This window comes from Heterocephalus glaber, unplaced genomic scaffold (genome assembly GCF_053883595.1).
Source record: "Heterocephalus glaber isolate CG9 unplaced genomic scaffold, H.glaber_assembly_v1.0 deba00001058, whole genome shotgun sequence".
NCBI lineage: Eukaryota > Metazoa > Chordata > Mammalia > Rodentia > Bathyergidae > Heterocephalus > Heterocephalus glaber.
Window position 1 is genome coordinate 2400021 of NW_028258184.1, and position 24945 is coordinate 2424965.

Sequence of the window (24945 nt, forward strand, 5' to 3'; positions counted from 1 at the left end):
ATTGAATTATACACTCATTAGGGAGATGAAGTTAAAAGTTTTAAAAGAACAAATGTCAGCTTAGATGTGAACCAGTTAGAACTTTCTAATACTGCTAATGTGAATGTAAAATGACAAAACCATTTTGGAAAACAATACAGAAATTTCTTGTGTTACTGTTAAGAACCAATAGTCCTGTTCTTAAGTTTTTACTTGAGAGGAATGAAAACACATGTTTACAATAGATTTGTACATACAAGTTGACTATCCCTTATCTGCAATTCTTGGGACCAGAGTGTTTCAGATTTTCATTTGAAATCCACTTGATCTGCAAAGAGGATAGCTACTCCTGTTTGGGTTTTTTTTTTGGGGGGGGGGAGTGGGGGTTCCTGTCACATGGAGTATTGTTTTCCACCCTTTAACTTTCAGACCATGAGTTTCTTTTTGAATTAAATGTGTTTCTTGTATGCAGCATATTGTTCGATCTTGCTTCTTGACCCATTCTGCCAGTCTATTTCTTTTGATTGGTGAATTCAGACCATTAACATTGATGGTTATAACTGATACATATTGATTTATCATTGTCATGACTTTTTCTGTTTGTTGGATTCTCCCCCTTTGCTTTTACTTTCTTGTCGTGCCCGAAGGATTCATTCTGCTGGGCTTCCAGGGGTTGTGATCCTCATTGTCTTTTCCTAGGATATTGTCCAAAATTTTTCGAAGTGCTTCTTTGGTATTCATGAAGTTCCTCAGGTGCTCTTTGTCATGAAAGTATCTTATTTCTCCATCAATTTTGAAAGATAATTTTGCAGGGTACATCAATCTGGGTTGGAGGCTATTTTCTTTTAGGGCTTGAAATACCTCACTCCAAGCTCTTCTTGCCTTGAGGGTTTGCATTGAGAAGTCTGCTGTGATTCTGATGGGCTTTCCTTTGTATGTCATTTGTTTCTTTTCTCTCACTGCTTGTAGAATTTTGTTCTTCTGTTGGGTTTCTCGAATCTTAACAATTATATACCTATGTGTAGATTTTTTTGATCAAGGCTAGTTGGAGTCCTACATGAGCCTCACTTATCTGTATGTCAAGTTCTTTTTTTTATGTCATCTGCACTCTCTCCTGTTTCTTCATTGACTCCAATCAGTCTTATATTATTCTTCTTTGCATCACCTAGCAGCTGCTGGATTGATCTCTCATGGTCCCTTACAATTTTAACGAAATTTTTCTTTTCCTGGTCACTAATTGCAATCTTATCTTCTGTATCTGAAATTCTGTCCTCACATTGGTTCATTCTGCTGCATAGACTTTCAATGGAGTTTTTAATCTCCTGGAAATCTGTCTGCATCTGTTTTATGGATTCCATTTGTTTCTTATGTTGGGATTCCATCATGTTCCTCAGCTCCTCTATTTTTTTATCTACGTCCACTCTGGATTTATTAATCACATCTTGCACTATGGGCACAATCTCTGTTTTTATCTGAGAAATTATTTCTGATTTCACTTTTTCCGGATCCTCCTTTGTTGCCAGTTCAGGGAGTCCAGGTGGTTGAGTATCACAATGTTCCATCTCATTTCCCTTTGGGGTTGCTTTAGGTGATCTGGAAGTCTGGTTTTGAAACTTGTTTATGTGTCTTCTCATTTCAATGTGGGGGGGGGGGGAGCTGCTTCTGGCGCCCGCACAGCTCACCTCCTCTGTGCTTGCGGTGGGGTATGGCGGCCTGGAAGCCTCCTCTTGTGTGCTGGGAGTGGCTCACCTCCTCTCTGCTTGCGGGGGGATATGTTGGTTAATCTTAATTGTTAACTTATTTGGTCAAACTGATGCCTAGAAGATTAGTAAAGTACACTTCTGGTGGTGTGTAAGTGGGTCATGCAAGTGTAACCCTGGAGACTACCTCTGGTCCCTGGCCCCCTTCTTCTGTGGCACTCTTTCCCTGTCTCTCTGGATGCCATGAGTTGAGAAGATTTTCTCCTCCGGGCCCTACATGATGTTTCTGCATTGAAGCCAGCCAACCATGGACTGAAACCTCTGAAACCATGAGTCAAATAAAACCTGACCTCCTTTAAATCACAGGTGTCAGGGGTTGTACTAGCAACAGAGAAGATGACCAATACAAGTTCATATACATTTTTTTATTTTTCAAAGACTTTGTTTTCCCTGTACTTTTTCTTTTAACATTCTATCTTAATAGCAATAAAAACAAAATGCCCCCTGCAATATATTCCTCTACATTTCATGTTTTCAACTCCTTTTCTTTCAAAACACTGCATTCTAAATATGTAAAAGATATGAACCCTTAGTAAACATAGTAATACCTGACACCATACTTGTTAAAAATGATATCAAAGACATAAAGAATGTGTGAGGTGCACATTGTAATATTCCTCTTGGTTTATAAAAGCATCTCTGGATTGTAAAAGTTCTGTCTTAAATGAGAGCCTCCATTATTAATATCTCTGACTGCACACTAGATAAGGTTAAGATAAGGATGACAAAAGGAAAGGGAGATAAAGCTAAACCATTAAACACAGAAAAAATTTCCTGTATCATCATGTTTTGAAAATACTCACCAAATGCTGAATCTCTAATCCAATGAGAAGGCACATCCTTGCATTCAGAAATGACTCTGATGATAAAGATGCATAGACATTGCCCTTCCGATTAACGATGTTAACCACTGAAATTTTTTCTCTCAAGCTAAAAATAAAAGGTCTTTGAAGTTGGGTGTGTTAACAAATTCCATCCCTCATCAGGTCTCTTCAATTCTATGGTTTTGTTTCTCCTAACCTTAGAAAAGCTAAGCCTGTTTCTTAATGCTACCTTTAATATAATTGACAATGAAAATCTAATTTTGTTTTCTTCTGCCTTTCTTGCTTTTGACTCTTAACCACTCAAGTATGGATTCTCTGATGTTACTGATTTCCAGAGCCTTTTATTTCTACTCATTTTATCTTTCACAACAGCTTCCACTTTGAGTTCTATACATGCTTTCTTCTTTACAAAACTTTAGATTCCATTTTATACCTGAAATTGTCTTTTGCCTCCTTATATCTTTTGTTAATTGCCAACTATGAATAATTATTGCTCTAACTATGAAGCAAGAAAATATTATCATGTCTTGTCTCCTGTTAGTTCACACAATACAAAATACACAAAGCCTTTGTTAGGTAACTGGTAAGATATGATTAAAGATAGGTAGAAAGTAATTTTTAAAACATACTTTAAAATATAATTTCAGATAGCATCTCAGTTCATGCGTAGAACATAACACTGAACACATACCACCAAAAAGGGAGTAAGCAATAAATATAAAAATTATTTGTGCTGAGATCAGTTTAAAGAAAGGAAAGAAATAATAATATCTGAAGAATAATAAAAAGTTGTTTAGAGCATAGAATCTTAGGCTGAGAAGATTAGCATATTTCATCAACTCATTTGCTTTTCCGTAATATAAGCATATTCCGCAGAATAGTTTGGCAAGGTATATGCACTCAGTAAATATTTGTTGAATGAACAAATAAGTCATCAAAATACTACATTTACATGCAAATTGTACACTACTTTAAGTTGAATACTTTGAGCTTTACTTCCTGTTTATAACCATTTCTAAACCCCAATGAAAAAATCTCATAGAAGCAGGTCTTCTAGTAATGGGGTTATTTTTCTTTAAGATGCTAGAATGTAGATTTGGCTGAAGGATTTATAATGTTAACATTATTCTGTTGTGAAGAACTTTCATTAATTGTGACTAATACTGACCTTTAAATGTGGAACTTGGTAAATAAAACATTTTTAGTAGTTTTATTATCCTACTAGAATGGGTTATGTGCTTTATGGGTTTTTTTTAAGTTGGCCAGGATAAAAAATTCAACATTCATATGTTGAATTATTTAAATTTTTTGTTCTGTAAGATTATAAACCCTAAAACTATTGTTAGTTTTCCAAACCACAAGAAAAGACAAGTATTTAACCACACTGTATTGTTTTTAATTCACACATTCAACATTAGAGAAGACAGACTATTTGGGCTCTAAGTGAAGATCCCCCAAGTTATCTGAATAGCTACAGATTATAAAATAATTCACTGGCAAAATTCAACAACTGAGATAAAACAATGTGACATCTTCATAAAATCAATTTTTCCTTGAACATTTCTTTGCTCCTGTCTACTTGTAACTCTCAGTTCTAGCTCTACTCTTTCACCCTTGTACTCAGTCCCTAAACCAACACTGACCTCTCTCTTCACATCTTCCCAGGATCCAAAATGACAGCTAAGGACAGAACTGGGGGAAGGAAAAACACCATGCTGGGTCTTTTACACTCACTTAAACAAGTCATGTAGTCAAAGGATTCTTACCAGCTTATCTCTTTTTTTTTTTTTTTTTTTTGGTACGGGGGATCAAACTGGGGATCTTGCGCTTGCGAGGCATGTGTCAGAACCACTGAGCTAAATCCCTGGCCCCTTATCTCATATTCTTTAAATTTGAAGATAAATAACTAAAATTTTCCAACTGCAGATACCCCCAGATGGTCTACCAAAAAAAAAAAAATCCATGAGATAGTTGATCTTACAGAAGCTGAGAGTAGAAAGGTGCTTCCCAGAGGCTGGGGAGAGTGGAAAGAGGCAGAATGTGGGTGAAGTTGATCAACAGTTACTCAGTTCCAGTCAGATAGGAGTGAGGAGCTCTGGGTGCTATTGCTCCAGAAGATGATTATCAATAATAATCATGTACTCTAAGTCAAAAAACTAAATGAAAGTATTTTGAACATTTTCATTGTAAAAGAAATGATAAATATTTGAGGAGGCAGATATGGTTAACCTGATTTAAACATCACACAACATGTACTTGTATCAAAATAACACACAGTACCCTATAAATATGTACAATTTTAATGTTTTATTCATCACTTAAAAATTCTTAACTAAATCAAAAAAAGCATGATTTCTAACTTTATATAACTTTCTGTACTATCTGCTAAATTGTTAAGAAGGTAGAAGAAGTCATGAAAAATAAAAGAATCATAGTTCAGTTAAACAAAGGAAAGTTTTCCTAGGCATGATATCAAGATAGAAACCATAAAAGTAACAAAGATAGACAAAATTTCACAGACACTTAAAATTTCATAGCAGAAAAAAATTAACTAGGTCAAAGGTAAAAAATCTACTGTTCCATCATAATACTGATACATAAATTATTTTAATTTTCTGATTATAATATATTTATAAATTGGACTATGTGTGCACGTTCTTGTTCCTTTTAACACTTTATCATTATTTGATAAAGTATTTTACCTCTATTTCATCAAGAGTTGATTACAATATACCTTCACTTTGGGAGTGCAATGCCTAAAATTCATGCTTTACTAAAAGCACATATTTTAAGTCCTTTTGACACTAGAAATTAATAGTGAGCCAAGTTCTTCAAATCATAGTCTATAAAATGTATCTTTCCCCTTGATTTATCCCTTTTTTCCTTAAATATCCTACAACTGTCTATCCTGATTATCTCATTATTTCATTAAGTACTTAGTGAATTTCTTGGGTCCTTGTGCTTGTGAGGCAGGCAGTGGAACCATTGAGCTAAATCCCCAGCCCTGAATTTCTCTATTTATGGGATAAAGAAGTCACTGAAATTGTGGTGTTTATGTTAACAAACTAAAGCCAATAAAATGCTTCATAATGATGCACCCTGTACAATTTGGAAATCCAATAATATTGTATTTTATTCTTAAATATCATTAAAATTATTTTGTACTTTTTAGAACATTATTATATACTTCTTTACAGTTTTCTTAGAAGTCTTTCCGTACAGAAATTAAATATGCTCACAGATTAGGCAATAGTAAATAAAATTTACAACAGTATTACTACCAGCTCTTAATTATAATAGCTAGACATTTGCTATACACCAAAAGATTTGCATTTATCCTGACATTTAATTTCCACCCACCACCCTAAATTAAAGAAAATGAGGCTCAGTGAGTTTCATCACTTGTTCAAATTGGATAATGGAAACATTAAAGGTTACATGTAAGGATATATGGTCTATTATATGATTATTTTCAGAAGGACTATTATAGGCCAGCTTTCTGTAATAAAAATAATTAGAATTCCACTCAGAACTCTACTTAGAATAAAGGAAAAATATAAAATTCTCAAATTAAAAAGCTTATCTGAAGCATGTTTAGTGGGAAGACTGTGTTTAATACTTCTGCCCTGAACTTTTAAATAAAACTTTTGCAGAGGCCAGCGGGGCAGGGCTGGGCCTCACAGGAACTTCCCTTGGGCCGAGATGTGCAGCAGGGTTTTGGCCAAATTGGACAAGGGCACAGAATAACCACTTACTGCTTCTCACCAAGGAAGAGTGGGAGAGCCTTCTTTGAATCCTGGGAGAAAAGTAATCAGATGTGGTACTTTTGAACCACTGGAAAGTGAGGAATTTTCAAGTTCAACGCGGTGACATTGTGTCATTGGTAAATTGCCAAACTTTCTCTCAGGCTGCCATAAAACCACCCTGGAGCACCAAGGAGCAGAGCCCCCCCTAGGCACCGAGGAGGTGAGCCACACAGGAACCAGCAGCACACACACCACCACCACCACCACCCCCACAGCTGTGCCAAGCCATTACCTGGATCCATACTGCAGAGTTGCAAGGGTCATACAGGACAGCATTCTGAGCTCCAGAAGGTAGAGCAGAAGTGAACAACAGAAAGAGGGCCTCTCTAAGGCTCCTTGATGAAAACTGAAGCCCACCAGAAAAGTGAAGAAAATCTCTGAAATAAAGGCACACCAGACCGCGTTACTTGGGGAAACAGTGGTGTACACCAGAGCAGCCCAGTTGCAAGCAGATCCCAGCCAGGGCTCCGCCCCGACCCCAGAGGTTTGGGCACACAGGCCCCAGCCAAGGGCCCAACTGGAAAAGAGCTATGCAGGTGCACAAGCAACAGCCAGAGGTTTGCCCTAATACTGCTGTTAAGTGCATGAGAACCTAGACAGAAGCTTGCTCACAAAACAGGAACTGGGGTGCACAGCTCCCAGTCAAAGGCCCTCCCAAGCAACAGGTACATAGGGGCCCTAGCCAGAGACACGCCTAGATACAACACCAAATGTGCACAGGCCCCAGCCAGTAGCCCCCCCACACAACAGGTCAGCTCAGGGATCCAGAAGGCCACCACTCTGAAACCAGGAATTAGTGTACTGGTGAGCAGCAGAGAAAAGGCTGCTCGGGGGCTTGCTGAGAATTGAAGACCAATGGGTGAGCAAAAAGTTGCCTGAACAAAGGTTCAGCAGGCTGCATCTGCTGAAATGAGAAGAAAAGTAAACAAGTCTCAAAACCAGACTTCCAAATCACCTAAGGAAACCCTAAAGGGAAACAAAATGGAACAATCTGATACTCAACCACCTGTTGTCCCTGAACTTGCACCAAAAGAGGATCTGGAAAAAAGGAAATGAAAAATAATTCCCCAGATAGCAGAGATTGTGCCCATAGTGCAAGACGTGATTAATAAATCTAGAGAGGACATAGATAAAAAATAGAAGACCCGAGGAACATGATGGAATCCCAACATCAAAAACAAATGGAATCCATAAAACAGATGCAAACAGATTTCCAGGAAATTAAAAACTAAATTGAAAGTTTACACAGCAGAATGAGCCAATATGAGGACAGAATTTCAGATACAGAAGATAAGATTGCAATTAGTGACCAGGAAAAGAAAAATTGCTTTAAAATTATAAGGGAACATGAGAAATCAATCCAGCAGCTGCTAGTCAATGCAGAGAAGAATAATATAAGACTGATCAGAGTCAATGAAGAAACAGGAGAGAGTGCAGATGACATAAAAAAAACTGTACACAGAAATAATGGCAGAAAACTTCCTAAGCAGGGGAAAAGAACTTGACATACAGGTAAGTGAGGCACATATGGGATTCCAACTAACCATGATCAAAAAAAATCTACACATAGGCATATAATTGTTAAGATTCCAGAAACCTAGCAGAAGAACAAAATTCTACAAGCAGTGAGAGAAAAGAAACAAATGACATACAAAGGAAAGTCCATCAGAATCACAGCAGACTTCTCAACACAAACCCACAAGGCAAGAAGAGCATGGAGTGACATATTTCAAGCACTAAAGGAGAACAACCTCCAACCCAGAATGATGTATCCTAAAAAACTATCTTTCAAAATTGATGGAGAAATAAGATACTTTCATGACAAAGAGCACCTTAGGAACTTCATGAATACCAAACCAGTACTCCAAAAAATTTTAGACAATATCCTGGGAAAAGACAACAAGGATCACAACTGCAGGAAGCCCACCAGAATACATCCACTGGGCACAATAAGAAATTAAATGTAAAGGAGGAGAACCCAACAAAAAGAAAAAATCATGACAAGGATAAGACAATATGTATCAGTTATAACCATCAATGTTAATGGTCTCAATTCACCAATCAAAAGGAATAAGCTGGCAGAATGAGTCAAGAAGCAAGATCCAACAATATGCTGCATACAAGATACATGCTTAATTCAAAAAGAAACTCATAGACTGAAAGTTAAAGGGTAGAAAACAATACACCATGTGATGGGAACCAAAAAAAAACAGGAGTAGCTATCCTTTTTGCAATCAAGTGGATTTCAAACCAACACTGATTAAGAGAGACAAAGAAGGACACCACCTCCTATTAAAGGGAACAATCCAAGAGGAAGAGATGACAATCATAAATATATATGCACCAAACACTAATGCACCCAACTATATAAAACAAATAATAATGGACATGAAAAATCATATAAGCACTAATACAATAACAGTGGGGGACCTCAATACCCCACTGTCACAAATAGACAGATCATCTAGAAAAAAAATAAACAGTGAAATAGTAGAACTCAAATCAAACTCTTGAACAAATGAACTTAACAGATGTTTACAAAATATTCCACCCCAGAAAACCAGAATACACATTCTTTTCAGCTGCCATGGGTTGTTCTCCAAAATAGACCACATACTCACTCATAGAACATATTTAAGTAAGTGCAATGGAAATGAAGTGATCCCCTGTATATTATCAGATCGTAGTGCGATGAAAATGGAGATCAGTAGCAAAAGAAACTGCAAGAACTTCATAAACACATGGAAATTGAACAACACACTTCTGAATAACAAACGGGTCACAGAGGAAACTAAAGAAGAAATCAGACAGTTCCTTCAGTTAAATAACAATGACAATACAACATATCAGAATCTATGGGACACAATAAAAGCACTCTCACAAGGGAAATTCATAGCAATGAATACTCATATTAGAAAAACAGAGTGAGCTCAATTAAACAACTTGATGCTGAACCTCAAACTTCTAGAAAAAGAGCAGGACATACCCAAAGCTCATATAAGGGAAGAAATTATAAAGATGAGAGCAGAAATCAACCCAATGCAGACTAAGAGAACAATACAAAAAAATCAATGCAGCCAAAAGTTGGTTCTTTGAAAGAATCAACAAAATTGACAAACCTTTAGTCAACCTTATCAGAAAAAGGAAAGAAAAAGCCCAAATCCATGCAATTAGGAATGAAAACGGTGAAATTACAACAGACCCAGCAGAAATCCAGAGGATCATCAATACCTACTTCCAGAACCTATACACCAATAAGATGGAAAACACAGAAGAAATGGACAGATTCCTAGATACATATGAATTACCCAAGTTGAACAAAGATGACCTAAAAATTCTAACCAACCCAATATCAATCAATGAAATTGGAAAAGTAATTAAAAGCTACCAATTAAGAAAATCTTGGGCCCTGATGGCTTCACTGCTGAATTGTACAAGACATTTAGAGAGGAACTACTGCCACTACTTTTTAAACTCTTCAATGAAATTGAAAGAGAAACAATACTCCCAAATTCATTCCTGGAAGCAAGCATCACCTTGATCCTCAAAGCAGAGAAAGATCCCACCAAAAAAGAGAACTATAGGCCAATCTCACTAATGAACATAGATGCAAAAATCCTTAATAAGATACTGGAAAACAAAATGCAGAAGATCAACAAGAAGATCATATACCCTGACCAAATGGGATTCATCCCAGGGATGCAGGGATGGTTCAATGCACACAAATTGATAAATGTAATACACTATATTAATAGAGCCAAGACAAAAACCATATGATCAACTCAATACATGCAGAAAAAGCATTTGACAAGATCCTACATGCATTCATGATAAAAACCCTACAAAAAATTGGCATAGAGGGTCTCTACCTCAATCTGATAAAAGCCATCTATGAAAACCCAACAGCCAATATCATACTAAATGAGCAAAAACTGAAATCCTTCACATTAAAATCAAGGATGTCCACTATCACCACTCCTGTTCAGTATAGTTTTGGAAACATTACCCACAGCAATCAGACAAGAGAAAGAAATAAAAGGAATAAAGATAGGAAATGAAGAAGTCAAATTGTCATTATTTGCAGGTGACAGGATACTCTATATAGAAAACCCCAAGAACTCCACCAAAAGTCTTCCAGACTTAACAACCAAATTCAGTAGAACAGCTGGATACAAGGTCAACACACCAAAATCAATAGCTTTCCCGTACATGAACAACCGACTCACTGAGAGAGAAATAGGGCAAACAATCGCTTTCAAAATAGCATCCAAAAACCTGAAATACCTAGGAATCATCCTAATGAAAGAAATCAAAGACCTCTTCTCTGAAAACTATGGCACTCTGAAAAGAGAGATTGAAGATGATATCAGAAAATGGACAGATATCCCTTGCTCCTGGGTAGGAAGAATCAACATAGTGAAAATGGCCATACTTGCAAAACTGCTATATAGATTCAATGTAATTCCAATTGAGATCCCAGCAGCATACTTCACGGGCCTTGAGAAAACAATCCTAAAATTCATTTGGAACAAGAAGAGACCCAGAATAGCACAAGCAATTCTAGGTAACAGAGATGTGGCAGAGGGTATCACAATCCCCAACTTGAAACTATACTACAAAGCTACTGTGATAAAAACACCATGATACTGACAAAGAAACAGACCTGGGGACCAGTGGAACAGATTAGAAGATGCAGAAACAACTCCAGACACACTCAGCCACCTCATCTTCGACAAAGGAGCCAAACACCCTTGCTGGAGGAAAGATAGCCTCTTTAATAAATGATGCTGGAAAAATTGGGTTTCAACTTGCCAAAGATTAAAACTAAACCTATATCTCTCAGCATGCACTAAACTAAAATCAAAATGGATTACAGATCTAAATATTAAAACAGAAACACTGAACCAGCTAGAAGAGAGGTTAGGTAGAACTCTTGGAAGACATTGGTGTAGGAACAGATTTTATGAACAAAACCTCAGTTGCATGTCAACTAGCATAATCAACAAGTGGGATCTCTTCTTATTAAAAAGCTTCTGCACAGCAGAAAAACTACCAACAGTGTGAAGAGACAACCCACAATGTGGGAAAAAATCTTCACCTGCTCTTCCTCAGACAAAGGTCTACTATCTCGAATCTATAAAGAATTTTAAAAGATCAGACCTCCCAAATTTAAAGACCCAATCCAAAAATGGGTCTCTGAAATGAATAAACACTTCTCACACAAAGAAGTAGAAATAGCAAGTAAATATATGAAAAAATGTTCAACATCACTGGTCATTCAAGAGATGCAGATGAAAACAACACTGAGATTCCTTCTCACCCCAGAAAGAGTGGCTGCTATGATGAAATCAACCAATAACAGATGCTGGCGGGGCTGTGGGGAAAGAGGAACCCCGCTCCACTGCTGGTGGGAGTGTAGACTGGTGCAACCACTGTGGAAATCAGTATGGAGATACCTCAAAGAACTAGGACTGGAAGTCCCATTTGACCCAGCTATTCCCCTACTGGGTATCTTCCCCAAAGAATTAAAGAATCATACCACAGTGATATATGTGCATCCATGTTCATAGCAGCACAATTTGTAATAGCTAAATCTTGGAAGCATTCCAATTGCCCATAAACTGGAGACTGAATAAAGAAAATGGGTTTTTTTTTATAAAATGGAGTACTACTCAGCCATAAAAAATGAGAAATTAATGACATTTATAGTTAAATGGATACACATTGAGGCAATATTCTTACATGAAATAAATAGGACACACATGTGTAAATACTGAATAGTTTCCCTAGTGTGAGAAACTGAAAGTGTAAATAAGGACTAAATGGTATAATAAATAATGTGAAATAGGAAGAAAAGGGGCAAAGGGGAAGGGAAAGTAGAAGGGATGGGGAAAGGAAAGAAGGGAATGGAATTAATATGAGAAAATGAAAAATGGAAATAAAGTCTTTGTAAATAGGGTGTGGTAGAGAGATGGAAGGGAAGGCAGGGGAAGGGGGAAAAAATAAGAACCAAGACAGATTATGTAAAGGTGTCAATTTCCAATGGTGAATATAATTGCATTGTATACCTAAAATGTACCAATAAAATTAATTTTTTAAAAATTAAAAAAAGAAATTGCAAAAAAAAAACCTTTACAGACAGTAGTCTTCATTCAGTTTTAGACCATTAATCCATATCAGGACAGGCACAAAAAAATCAGAAAAGCTTTCACTTTTCTGACCTACAGTGCAGGCAAAGTTCACAAAAAAGTGCCTGGAGCCACCTTAATTTCTGAAAAGGAGCCGGGCATGAATGTGAACTATTAGGCTCCAATGTTGTTTTTATGTACCTAGAAAACTCTCTGATTTGGGTGTGGCCCAGAGGTACAGGCTTAGGATTAGGAAAGATGCACAGAAAGATTCTATATGCACAAAACGTCCCACAGCACAATCTATAGAGTTTTATTTGGAATGAATGTTCCTCTTCTAAAATGAGTCCCCTGAAATTAAAATTCTACAAGTTATTCCCAACTAATTTTTAGTGCCTTGATGCACGGCTTCAATAAGCAACACCTGGAGAAAAAGCACATGAACTAAGGAAAAGAGAGGTTATAACTGAGAACAAGTGATGGGAAAAACACTATCAAAGGTTTGGTAGTAAATTTAAAGAGCTAAAAAAAATTGGTAACAAGGGGACAGGAAGAAGACCTAGGAATCAAAGATCTGTAAAAGTTCTGTAAGAAATAGGATTGTACCAGTCAAATCTTTTCAACATCCCTTCTGCCATCCATCTCTCTGCCCTAGTTGTTTATCCTCTAAGAATCTGTGTAACTAATTATTCTATATCTTTTCCTCCTCTGAGTAGTTAATATTATACAAATGCTAACTTTACTTTCCTGTAATACTACCATTGCATATCTTTGAATCATTCCCTTGCACCTAAGTATGAGGTAGGACAGCAAAATGGTCCGGACCGGGTAACCAGGATTCTGGTAAAGGTTAGGCAGCCCCACTTCCTCCGCAGAGAGGTGCAGTGCCCAAAACAGGGTGGGAGTGAGTAAAAGGAAAAGTCTCCCCAAAAGAAGCTGAGAAAAGGCCAAGCAAACTGTTCAGAAAAGTCAGTAACCTTAATGAGATGGAAATGAAAGGAAACTTCCTAAGGGTCAATGCTAACTAGGCAGTAGCCCGGTGCATCCTAGGAAACCACAAAGGTTCACAGTGGAAAGTACTCCTGGGACAGATCTTTAAAACAGATCCTGAAATGCAAGCCTTATGATCAAAATACACAGCGAATGTGTAATTTTTAGAAGCTATTACTGTGAAAGATACATTGCTATTAACCCGCCTCAAAATATTCCAACTTCAAATACACGTGTCCCATCTTTCGTGCCACTTTCTGCAGCAGTTGTGGAATTCCTCTTTGATGAGTGTGTCGTTACAAGGTATAATCAAAATTATAGTGAATGCTGCTGCCCGGAGCCATTGAGTGGAAAGGCTCCTAAAAACATAAACGTATCCTCCTGACACACACTGGATTTGGCACTAACTTCTGGCTCATCCCTGAAGTCAAAATAGCCTAGAAAGGTAAACGTTTTGAATCCCTTCAGGACATTGAGGCAGCCTTCACATGACAGGGCAACTGAAGACGCTCATGGAAAACAACTTCCAGGACTATTTGAGAGACAGGAAGGATGAGGCAAGCATAGTGGACGCGAAGGGGAAGGTTTTGAGGAGAATTAGTGACAATGTGTCTTTTATTGTGACACATTCTTAAAATATAAGCATTCATCTTAGTTGTTGATCACACCCTGCAGCATTGAAAACAGAAACGGATCGCCTTGGTCTGGTCACTTTATTACTGTCAAGGGCCGAGGACTTAGCCCAGTGGTTTCGCTGCCTGCTGCGCAAGCGCAAGGACCCAAGTTCGATCCCCGGTACCAAAAAAAGAAAACTTAATTACTGTCGAACCAGTTTTGGTTCACTTCTTTCATCAGTCAACTAGAAAAAGAAACATACATCATGCTTACGGTCCACAGCATCCAGTGAGGTGCTCTAAATGCAGTCTGTATCCAATTATATTTGACTGATTTCTTTTATTCATTAAGTTTATTGGTACATTTTAGATATACAATATGATGACATCCATCATTGGGATCTTGTACCTTTACATGATATATCTTGGTTCTTGTTTTTTTTCCCCATTCCCCTGACCTCCCGTCAACCCCTCCACCCCTCTCTATTTACAAAGACTTTGTTCCCATTTTTCCCTTTTCTCATATTTATTCCCTTCCCTTCTTTCCTTTCCCCTAAGCCTCCCACTTCCCCTTCCCCTTTGACTGTTTCAAAAATGACTAATACACAGGTGTGATCAAAATTTAAATTAAATTATAAAGATTATAAAGGTACATAAATCTTCAATATTTGGTGTCAGGTTAAAGGTCGAAAACTAAGAGCAGACCAGGCCACAGCAAGACTTTTTTCTCTTTTTTTATTTTTTATTTATTTATTTATTTATTTATTTTTAACAAGCCTTAATTAGGAGAACAGATCTGCCGGGCTGTCTCTGAACAAAGGAGAGACAAAAGCAATATGGCCGGGGCAGGGAGAGCCTTTTATAGAGACTGGGGTGGGGTTTGTAGGGGCTGAGGCGGGGTTGAATGAAGTAGTGACTAGGGAATGGAGGAGCCGGTGATGTCACTAGGTGGTAGGAGGTGAGCGAGTGTTAGGTTACTCTCTAGGAGGGAACAGGGGCATGCTGGGAAGAAGGGTTTGTTCTTTGGTGGGAGCAACTATCTTGGCATGACGTCACACAGGGGAGGGGGAAAGGCACCATAGGAAGAGGGCAGCTACTATACATAATAGCTGCTGAGGTAGTGGGAGACCTATCAGTGAGTAGAACTAGATACTTATTATTCTGCTACCATATCTTTCAAGCAAGAATTTTACATTCATACATTCCCCTCATACATGCATACATTCCCCTCAAAAAAGCATAGATTTTTACAGCAAAATCTCAGACTCTACAAAAGAAGACATCTTAGTCCAACAAAAAAATTAAACACACCCTAAAATGTGGGGGGGTGGGAATTTCCATGTGTAACTGAGCTCTCAGAAAACTAGGACATTTCTGATGGAGCAAAAGTGACAACACAAAAATCTCAAATCTAAGTTGGGCATGGTGGGGCACACCTGTAATTTCTCCACTCAGGAGGCTGAGGCAGGAGGATTGCTATGAATTCAGGGACAGCCTGGGCTACAGAGTCAGGCCCTATTTCAAAAACCAAAATCAAAACCAAACAAAAATCACAAGTATGAAGTTTGAGGGCTTTGGCCAGCACTAGGCCTTTTGGCAGCTGACATCCTAGAGCCTGGAATTTCACAGGCCATGCACAAGACTAGAGGGAAACTCTGAGCTGAGAAAATGAGAAATCAGTCTGGAAACCTCTTCTTAAAGCAAGCACCCGAAGGGGGCAATAACCTCAGTAAGTGAACTTCGGATTAGTATTTAACATACGTAGTGACCAACACAACAACATAAATTGACATAATTCAGTATGAAAGTAAGCACTCAAGTTATATTTCCTTTTATCCTCTTGGTAATGTAAACCATTACTAAATACCTCTTTGTATATACCACAATTCACTGAAATGTTCTGATGTAGAAGATAAAGACTTCTAAAAATCACTGGTGCAATCTGCTTTTTGTCAACGTTTTTGATCATCTATACTTGCTGAGTAATGTCCCTATTTGAAATATGATTTGACATAAGAAACATGTTTAATAAATTTCAAATCAAATCAATAGAATCAAATCAAATCGGTAGAAAATTCTTTTAGTGTAACTTTATTCATAGTAATGATGACGAAGTTTTTACACACTTGTAATGCTCATATTCAATTAAGTCATGAAAATTAGTGGTTAGGTCTCATGCAATTAAACTGTATGCAATCCTGACAGTATTTAAGAGGATGTTCTGTTGCTGGGATGTCTGATTCAAATCCCACCACTGTCATTTAGGTGTTGAAGTAAAAACCTCTCTGTGTCCATTTGCCACACTTACGGAATGAGGCATGATGACAGTTATAGCACGTACATGAATTCACAGCGACTTCACACAGGACTGGGACAGGCGCAAAGCGGCCTGCCTCGCTGTGTTGTTAGTACATGTTTGTAGGGCATGACGTTACACCCCTTAGGGGGAGCTGGCACGTGAACGTAGCACATCTCAATTGCTTTTACCACCCTTCCTCCCCTTCCTCCCCGCTCCCTCAATCTCTTGATCTCCTCCCTTTTCCTTTTTTGTACACGGCTACCGCAGCACGTAACGCGTACATTCCACTCCTCTCCCAATGCAGGTGAAATTCAGCACTTTGGAGAAGTGAGGAAAGCACGCCAGGCCTCATCTTCCCCAGCCGTCTCCCTCCCATTGCAAAACGCATACCTTCCAGCAGGAGCAGAGCCCTCCCTCCCGGTGCCTGCCTAGCTGGGCCATGGTGAGGGTTTCAGTAAGTCTCAGGTGGATGAGAACAACTCCGATGACTGCTGGATGTCAGTGGGCAGCCACAGCTCTGTCCCTATGCCATCAGACATTCCTCTTTGGGAAGGCCGGGGCTACCGACTGCCAGCGATACCATCTGTCCAACAGAAATCGCTTGTGTAACTGTGGTCTGAGAATATTTGGGAGGGTATGCTGAAGCCATGTCCAACCACCTGTAGGCAGGGGCACTGGTGAACTTCAACAGGTAGTGCCCAGGTGGCACAGGGCCATGCTGCTAAGGCGCCAGCAAAATCAGTGGCAGAGCATGAAAAATGGGACTTAGAGGATCTGACTTGCATGGACAACAATAATACACTGGATCCTTACCCATCACAGAAGCAGGCTATGAGCAAGAAACTCCTAAAAGATATAATTCAGGAAAAAATAAACTGGTCCCAAGAAGGAAGAAGGAGGCAATGCAAGAACAGAACTGGTAAAAAGAAGAAAATGGAACCGTGAAAACTCTTAGCCATTTCATCAGTCAATAAAAGAAAAGAAAACAGAGAGGACAAAAGAAAAAGAGAAGGAAAGAAAGAAAGAAAAAGCTGCATCAAGAGAAAGCGAGAAAAATAGAATAGCAGAAATAAATACAAACACATTCTCATCTGCAATTATAATAAAACTAAATATTCAGAACGACTCAATTACAATGCTACAGGCACCCTGTTGCATTTTTTAAAATCCAGCTATAACTGCCACGCCTAGGCAAAATGATTAGTGTAGATACCTGCATACCCATGTTCACTGTTGCACAATTCACAATAGCTAAGCTAGGTGCAGATTGATTGATAAATGAAAAAGAAAATGTGATATAAGTACACACTGGAGTATTATTCAGTTATTTAAAAAAGCCAAAATCATGTCATTTGGAGGAAAATGAATAAAACTGCAGTTCATCATGGTTACCAAAATAAGCCAGACCCAGGAAAAAAAATCACATAGTTTCCTTCAGATGTGAAATCCACAAAGAAAAAAGAGAACATGAAGGTAGAAGGGAGACTTGTAGAAGAGAAAGAAAATATGTGGAGGGAAGGGGTGGACAGAAGTGGATGGTGGAAATGGCCAAAGTAGGTTATATGCATATACGATACATCAAAATAAAACCTGTTACTCTGCATAACTAATATGCACTATTAAAAAAGAAGAAAAAATTACAGGAAATTTTTCCAAAAGCATCTAGCTATACTGTATGTAAAAGTGGCAAATAGGAAAAGAAAGTTTAAAAATAGAATAATTCAAATATATACCATGCAAATGTAAACCCCAAAAAAGTTGGTGAAGGTAAATTTGTATTAGATAAAATAAACTCAAGGCAAAGAGTCTAAGAATAAAGATCAGAAAATGTTGATGATCCTTTCAATTGATGAGGAAAATTTAATAACTCTAAACTTATATTGCATGAAAGTTATACTCAAAAGCTATAGACAAAAATTCACATCTCTATCTGGATAGGTTGATAACTCCACTGCCAGAGGAAGACATTTAGCCATCTCTCTCAGGAATACAGAGATCACCCAAACCAAGAAAACAAAATGAGAACTGTTGACTGAAATGGACATGTAGGTAGAGACCACAGCACCCGACACTGGGAGATTTTATCATCTTTGCAATCATGCATGGAATATTTATAAAAATTTACCAAATAAACCACTGGGTAGGTACTGACAAATTTCAAAAGATCAATATTTTATAGACCTTCTGTTGACCATAGCACAATTATTTTCAAAATCTGTAAATAAGTTTTTCTCTTTTGTTGGGTAAAGGGAAAATCGTAATGGAAATCAGAACATTTCATTTCAGTCTCATTGAGAAATGGCACCAACAGCAATGAGGCAAAAGCTGAGCAACTCAAAAAGCCTACTAACACAGGGAATAAACAGAAAAAGGAAGGAACCATACACAATATAATCAGCACCAAACTTCCTGTAGTTCTTAGATTTATAGATTTGTTTTTATTATCTTTTCAATCAGAATCCCCAAATTGATTTTTAATAACCAAAAAAACTACAAAAAATTTATTGTCTTATCCTTTTCTCCTCTCTCAGCCCAGCAAGTTTCCACTACTCAATTGAATAAAAATTCCACTACAATTTTAAGATGTAGAGAGCTTGAAAATATGAAAAATCAAACTAATTTAAAAATTCAAGACAGAACTAATAGGAGAGAAATCTTGAGTGTCAATGCAATCTTCTTATTTTGTTTTACAAAGGAAGAATTTAATGGAAATTAAGGTGATGTGATCAAGCTAGACTCAAAAATCTCTTGGGTCCTGCATAAAATTAATATTACAAGGTTATTTAACAAACTTAGTTCTCAAAAGTATTTTCATTTAAGTTAAAATCATGTAAATACATAAAGGAAACAGATTGCCAGGGGTCTATATTATTCTTTATGCTGTAAGAGAAGACCAGATACACCATTAGTTTGGTCCTTCTGAGTTCAACCCCTGCATAAAGAATGCATCAAAATAAATGGTAGAAATTGCTTAAGATGAAACAATTTGGGCCACTTAGACCCTATACAGATGCAGAATGAAGATGTGCCATAAGAGCTGTAAGTGGGACAGTTCTTTCTATTGAAAAACAACATATAAAGGCCTAGGCTGAACTACAACCTGCCTCATGGGAAATGAGAAGAAAGCAAGCAAAGTCTAAAGCAGCTCTCTTTACACCTCAGGTGACATGGTGGTCTTGGATTTTTGTTGTTGTTTTTGCTTTGGTTTCATTGCTTTGGATTTTGCCCATGAGTTTTGTCACTGCAGGTTCTGAGGTTGCTGAAACTGGGATGTGAATTTTAGCCCTGCACAGATGAGAAGTCTTCATTGGCATGTCATGATGTGCAATTGTTTTCTTGAAACAAGATGTCACTAAACTGCCCAGGATGGGCTTGAACTTATGATCCCTCGACCTCACCATGAAAGTCGTGGGGTCTCAAGTGCACCTCCCTGCACCAGGCTATGACTTCACCTTTTTTTTTAATCTGAGTTTATCACACCTTTCTGCAAAAGGCCCGCCAAATATGTATATGTGCCTGAGGCCAGAGTCAGAGCTCCACCCTGCTCAGAATTTGGTTAGTAGTATTCATCAAATTTTGTGAGAAAATTTATTCTCAGAATATACACGGGTTCATTGCAAGAACTCTCATGGAAGCAGCGTGGGATTTTTATCCTCAGCTGACTGCGAGAGACACTCAGAGAGACTCTAACATGTCTCGGGGTACCCTGGCTAAGTGGAGGGCACCCTGGCTGGGGGGGAGGGGGCTGGACCAGAGAGTTCAGCATCCTGGCTCAGCACTTTCTCCTCCTCAGAGCAGTCAGATGCTCTTCATGGAAATGCAATAGCACAGGACACCAAAGGAAAACAAAAGGAGAGGAAAATCGTTTGTAAGGAAAGTTTGTGGTATTTTTTCACCTTTTTTCTGAATGGCTGCTACAATTTAATTACTAAACCAGACAGGTCACTTTAAAACTTTCAAGGCATTGCCCAACATTAAGTAATCCAATTAAAACTAAAAAAAAAAAATGGACCCATGAAGTACTTTAGGTCAAGCTGTTTTCCCAACTTTCTCACCTTTAATTCAGAAGCACACAGAAGGACTCATGTCAAACACCAACAAAAATCTTGTGAATTTACAAAGCATTTTGACAAATCATCTCTCTCACTCCTGAAAGTGGCTGCCTTGGAACACAGATGCCGCCTTTATCTTAAGGGTCCAGGACATCTAAGGAAGACTAAAGGTCTGCTCAGCGTTTCTGCCCCTGTAGGAAACTGTGAAATTCCAGACACAATGCACCTCCTATTTAGAAAAGGAAGACAAACCAAAGGCAAGAGACAATATATTATTTGTTTTTAGTGTTTCTTACACTCAAATTATTTGACTTCAAGCTGCAAGAAGCAGAGAGCGATAACCCCATACGAAACGCCTCCTAAACTTCAAAACTCCGTCAAGGGTTTAAAGACAGATGTAGGATGTCTGCTGGCTTTGATAAGAGACTGCAAAGAAAGGACAGACCCGTAGGAAGTGGAAAGATACACAAAAGTGTACTCATTACTCAAATGAGCCAAATTAGGATTTTAAAAGGATTGCACTATTTGTGTAAGAAGGCTAAAATTCTCACATATAGAACATACATATATATATATATATATATATATCATAGCAGCAATCTAAATATAATAACAGAAAAAGTAAATGTGCTGCTTTTTAAGAGTTTTATAAAATTTAAAGCTATAAACCTTCCTCTTATTAAATTTACTTCTTTATAATGTCTAAAATAATACATCATGTTTGGAAAAGTTATTAAAATTTTCATTAGAGGCTTTTTTTATTAAAAAGGACTATTTCAAAACATTTTTTAATTATACTAACTCTCCAAGGATCATGCAAAGTATGGGCTTCAAAGCCTGCTTCTCTTCGATGGGAACAAGAGGCAGCTCAAAATTTAATTTTCAAAGGTTCTTGGCATTCGTTCCCAACTTTGTCAATAATCCACTAAAAATATTTATAAAATACCTACTGTGAGTCAGGCCCAGGGGTTGTGGTATAATGACAAAAAACTGCATCCCTCTCAGAGTTTGTCTCTCTCCTTCCAACACTGTGTAGTGCTGAATTCCCGCCCCCTGGAGGTCTTTATTGGCAGCAATAGGGATGGAAGCAGCAGGAGGTATCTATACTCACAGGCTGTGTGCCTTATATAAAACCATGGCAGCTTTCTTTCAAGATCTCTCTTAAGGTATAGCCTATAATAAACTCAAGGCTTTATTGTTACCTATATTGTTACGCATACACAATAAATACTTCAAACTTCTATAATCAAACTATAATGTTAGGAATTTTCTCCATTAGGTGAATGTATTAGACTTGTAAAAGATTTTCCATGTATTGTAGAGTAATTTATTGACTTACGTGGCTTCCTTTCTTGTAATTAAGGTATATCATACTTAGATTACTTCTTTGAACTTTATTAATATCAAAATTTATATGAATGTGAGAATTGTATAACATTATTGCCTTAAACAGAAAAATATGCCACTAAATATAGATAGATCTAAATTTTAAATGATTAAATTTTAACTCTTAAAATGTGATTCTAATATCTAACTTTAAAATCTAAACTTAAATATAACATGAATCTTAATTTTCAAAATTTTTAAATATTTATTTTAAATTTATTAAAATTTAAAACTAAATAAATTTTCAACTAATTTCTATAGTAAAATGGTGTAAGATGTATACAAGTACATTCCAAATTGAAAGTTTTAAAATATTAACCCAGCTATCAGATTATTAGTTCATTAACAGGGAAATACATTTTGATATTAATGTCACATGTATTTAATTTTGAAGTTTTTAACCAAAAATAGAATCCTCAGAAAATTAGAGTAGATTTGAGTATTACAACTTACTTTTAAATTCTATTTTTTTAAGCACATATGGGAAATATTCAAGCAATAGACTTTCCAGGATAAGAACTCTTAGATTAGTGAGGCCAATAACATGGTGGTTTCATCATTTTTACTCAAATGTCTCTGATGCACTCATTTTTCCAAACTATCAGAAGTTTGGCACATGTGACTGGAAGGGTAGAGTCCCAGAGTCACCAGTGTAGGATTCTGGAAGGGAGAGAACAGGCCACGCTGTAAACTCACGTCCCAGGTTGGCAAGAAATATCTTCTCATTGTGGTTCGTGTTTAAAGCAGAAGCCTGAAATCTAATGCATGGAAAAGAAGGACCTGCTGCTTTCTGGTCCTGTTCCACGGGAATGCTAAATTCTAACAATTTAGGCATCTCACTTACTGTTGCACAGCATCCTGCTTCTACAATCTTCAGTTTTTATTGTCTGGAAAGCAAACAAACAAACAAATTTCCTGAAGAGATTATCTAAGATCATTCATGCAAGTGTAATCTTCCTGGAAAGTCTATTTGTCCCTTTTCATCCCTCTGATCCACCTCGTATAGAAACAGAATCCTGGGGCCAAAGGATCTAATATAAATAAAATCACACTAATTATCTGAAAAGCATGTCAACTGTTATGAACTTTAACTTTTCCACTGGGAAGCTGATGAAATTAGCTAGGGAGCACATTACCTCATTTCAGTAGAAAACATATTTTTGGAATACAAGCTCTGCACATGTACTCCATATTCTCACCTTCAGTGAGGAATTGGTTCAGAACCGTGAAGGGATAGGAGGAGAATGATAAGGTTTTTTCACTTTTGCACAAAAGGCCCTATCTTCAATACCACCCTCCATTTAAAACTGAAATCTATGAGGGAAGTAAGGATCAATAAACAAAAATTTTGCACAGAATTTTGTTAATGTGTTTTGTTGTCCAATTATTACAGCTAATAGTTTCTGAAACATCTCTGTTTCTCCTGAGATAAAGAAAAATGTACCGAGCTATTACATTGCAAAAAGAAAGAAAACTAATGATGAAATAATGCTAAACCATGCCAAGTGCTGAGTTTTTTAGAAGTTATGGAAAGAGCATATTCCAACTTTCAAAACTTTAACATTATGATTCAGCATTAGCAATAGGTAAGTTATTTTCAGATTGATACATCTCACGTATGCTTGCATTCAATCAGACCAATACAAAATGGTGAATCTAATCCTAAAGTCTATTGCCAATAGCATGCTGGATAATCAATTAAATAGCTCACCTCATTAGTATTAGATATTATCTCAGATTCTTAATATGAAACTCAATAACTGCTCTGATTCTCTGAATTAGGTATTACAAAATCAGTTGGCAATTTTTTCCAAAAATTAATATCTAACCGTACTTTAATCCAGTCAGGGACTTCACAGGTTTCAAAGTTTTAAAATATCCTAAAATATGAAGTTTTTTATCATAAAAGTTTTTAAAGTATTTTGTTACACAGAAAAAATTAAATATTTGTTGCAAAAACTCAAGTTTGAAGACACTAATCTATTATTGAATTATATATTCTGAAAGCATTTTAAGTATATAAATGAATGACTGTTAACATAGTTATTTAAATAAATATTTTATATGCAAATTAATTTAAAACTTATATGTAAATTAATTTTAAACTTATTTTGAGATGATTCTTTTATGTGACTCTTTTTTTTGTACCAGGGATCAAACTCAGATCCTTGTGCTTGCAGGGCAGGCAGCGGAACCACTGAGCTAAATCTCCAGCCCTGTGACTCCTTTTTTAGCTGGCTATTTTTCTCCTAAACAATATAACATATAAAGCCTTAAGAATGCCTCTTATACACATGAATTCTATATTATTGATATTTGAATCAGTAGAATCAGTATCACTTAATACCGTTCCTAGTTTATTACATATACTTAATAATTATCTCTTTAAATTGAAAAGTGAATAAAAGCTCAAGATTGTCTCCCAACTTAAAAGAAGTGTTTAGTTAAAGGATAATACGCCAGAGTCTTGATAAATCTTCATTTACATTCTACCTCTAATTTGAAGCTTTTGTTTTTATAAATACCTTTCGATTTCATGTTTTTGCCATCTACCACCTAGATTGTAACTGTTTTGTTTTCTTCATTTTGCTTTCAATACTGCAGAAGTGTGGTAATATAGTCTCTCACATTGTTTTTAACTTTCTCTGGTTAAGAATCTTCAGCAGTAAAATTTTGCTCTCAATACAAAATGTTAATTTCATACCCTAGCATTCAAAGCCCTCCATCAGGAACCTGCTACTCCAAATGCTCCAGTTTTAATCCATTTCCAAATAGAGCCTTTGTACATCATTCATATTTACTTTCATATGTATGTGTGTGTGTGTATATATATATATATATTTCACACACCTGTATATGTATTTCATGTAAATATTTGAGATTGCTCATTTGCCTTGGGATTCTTACCTCTTTACCAAGACACCTATATGCAAAAAGGATCTTGTTACTTTGTGCTCTTGCAATACTCTGATATCAGGTATAAAATCTTCTTGATGGTGGCACTTCTTGTTTTGTATTAATTCAGTTCAAATGTTTAGCCCTCAATATTCAAAGTATATTATTTCATCAAGTACTATAGAACATACAGAAATAAATTAAATAAATAA

General features: G+C 36.9%; 1 long non-coding RNA gene across 1 annotated transcript in view; it reads right to left on the reverse strand.

The window, feature by feature from the left end:
* LOC101711805 (uncharacterized) overlaps positions 1–24945 on the reverse strand; it is an 85139-nt gene that overhangs the window by 26174 nt on the left and 34020 nt on the right. Inside the window, exons 2-3 of the long non-coding RNA XR_206375.3 lie at positions 22683–22725; positions 20456–20681 (exon numbers count right to left, since the gene is read on the reverse strand). This is a non-coding gene — a long non-coding RNA (uncharacterized LOC101711805). The remainder of the gene's footprint in view (positions 1–20455; positions 20682–22682; positions 22726–24945) is intronic.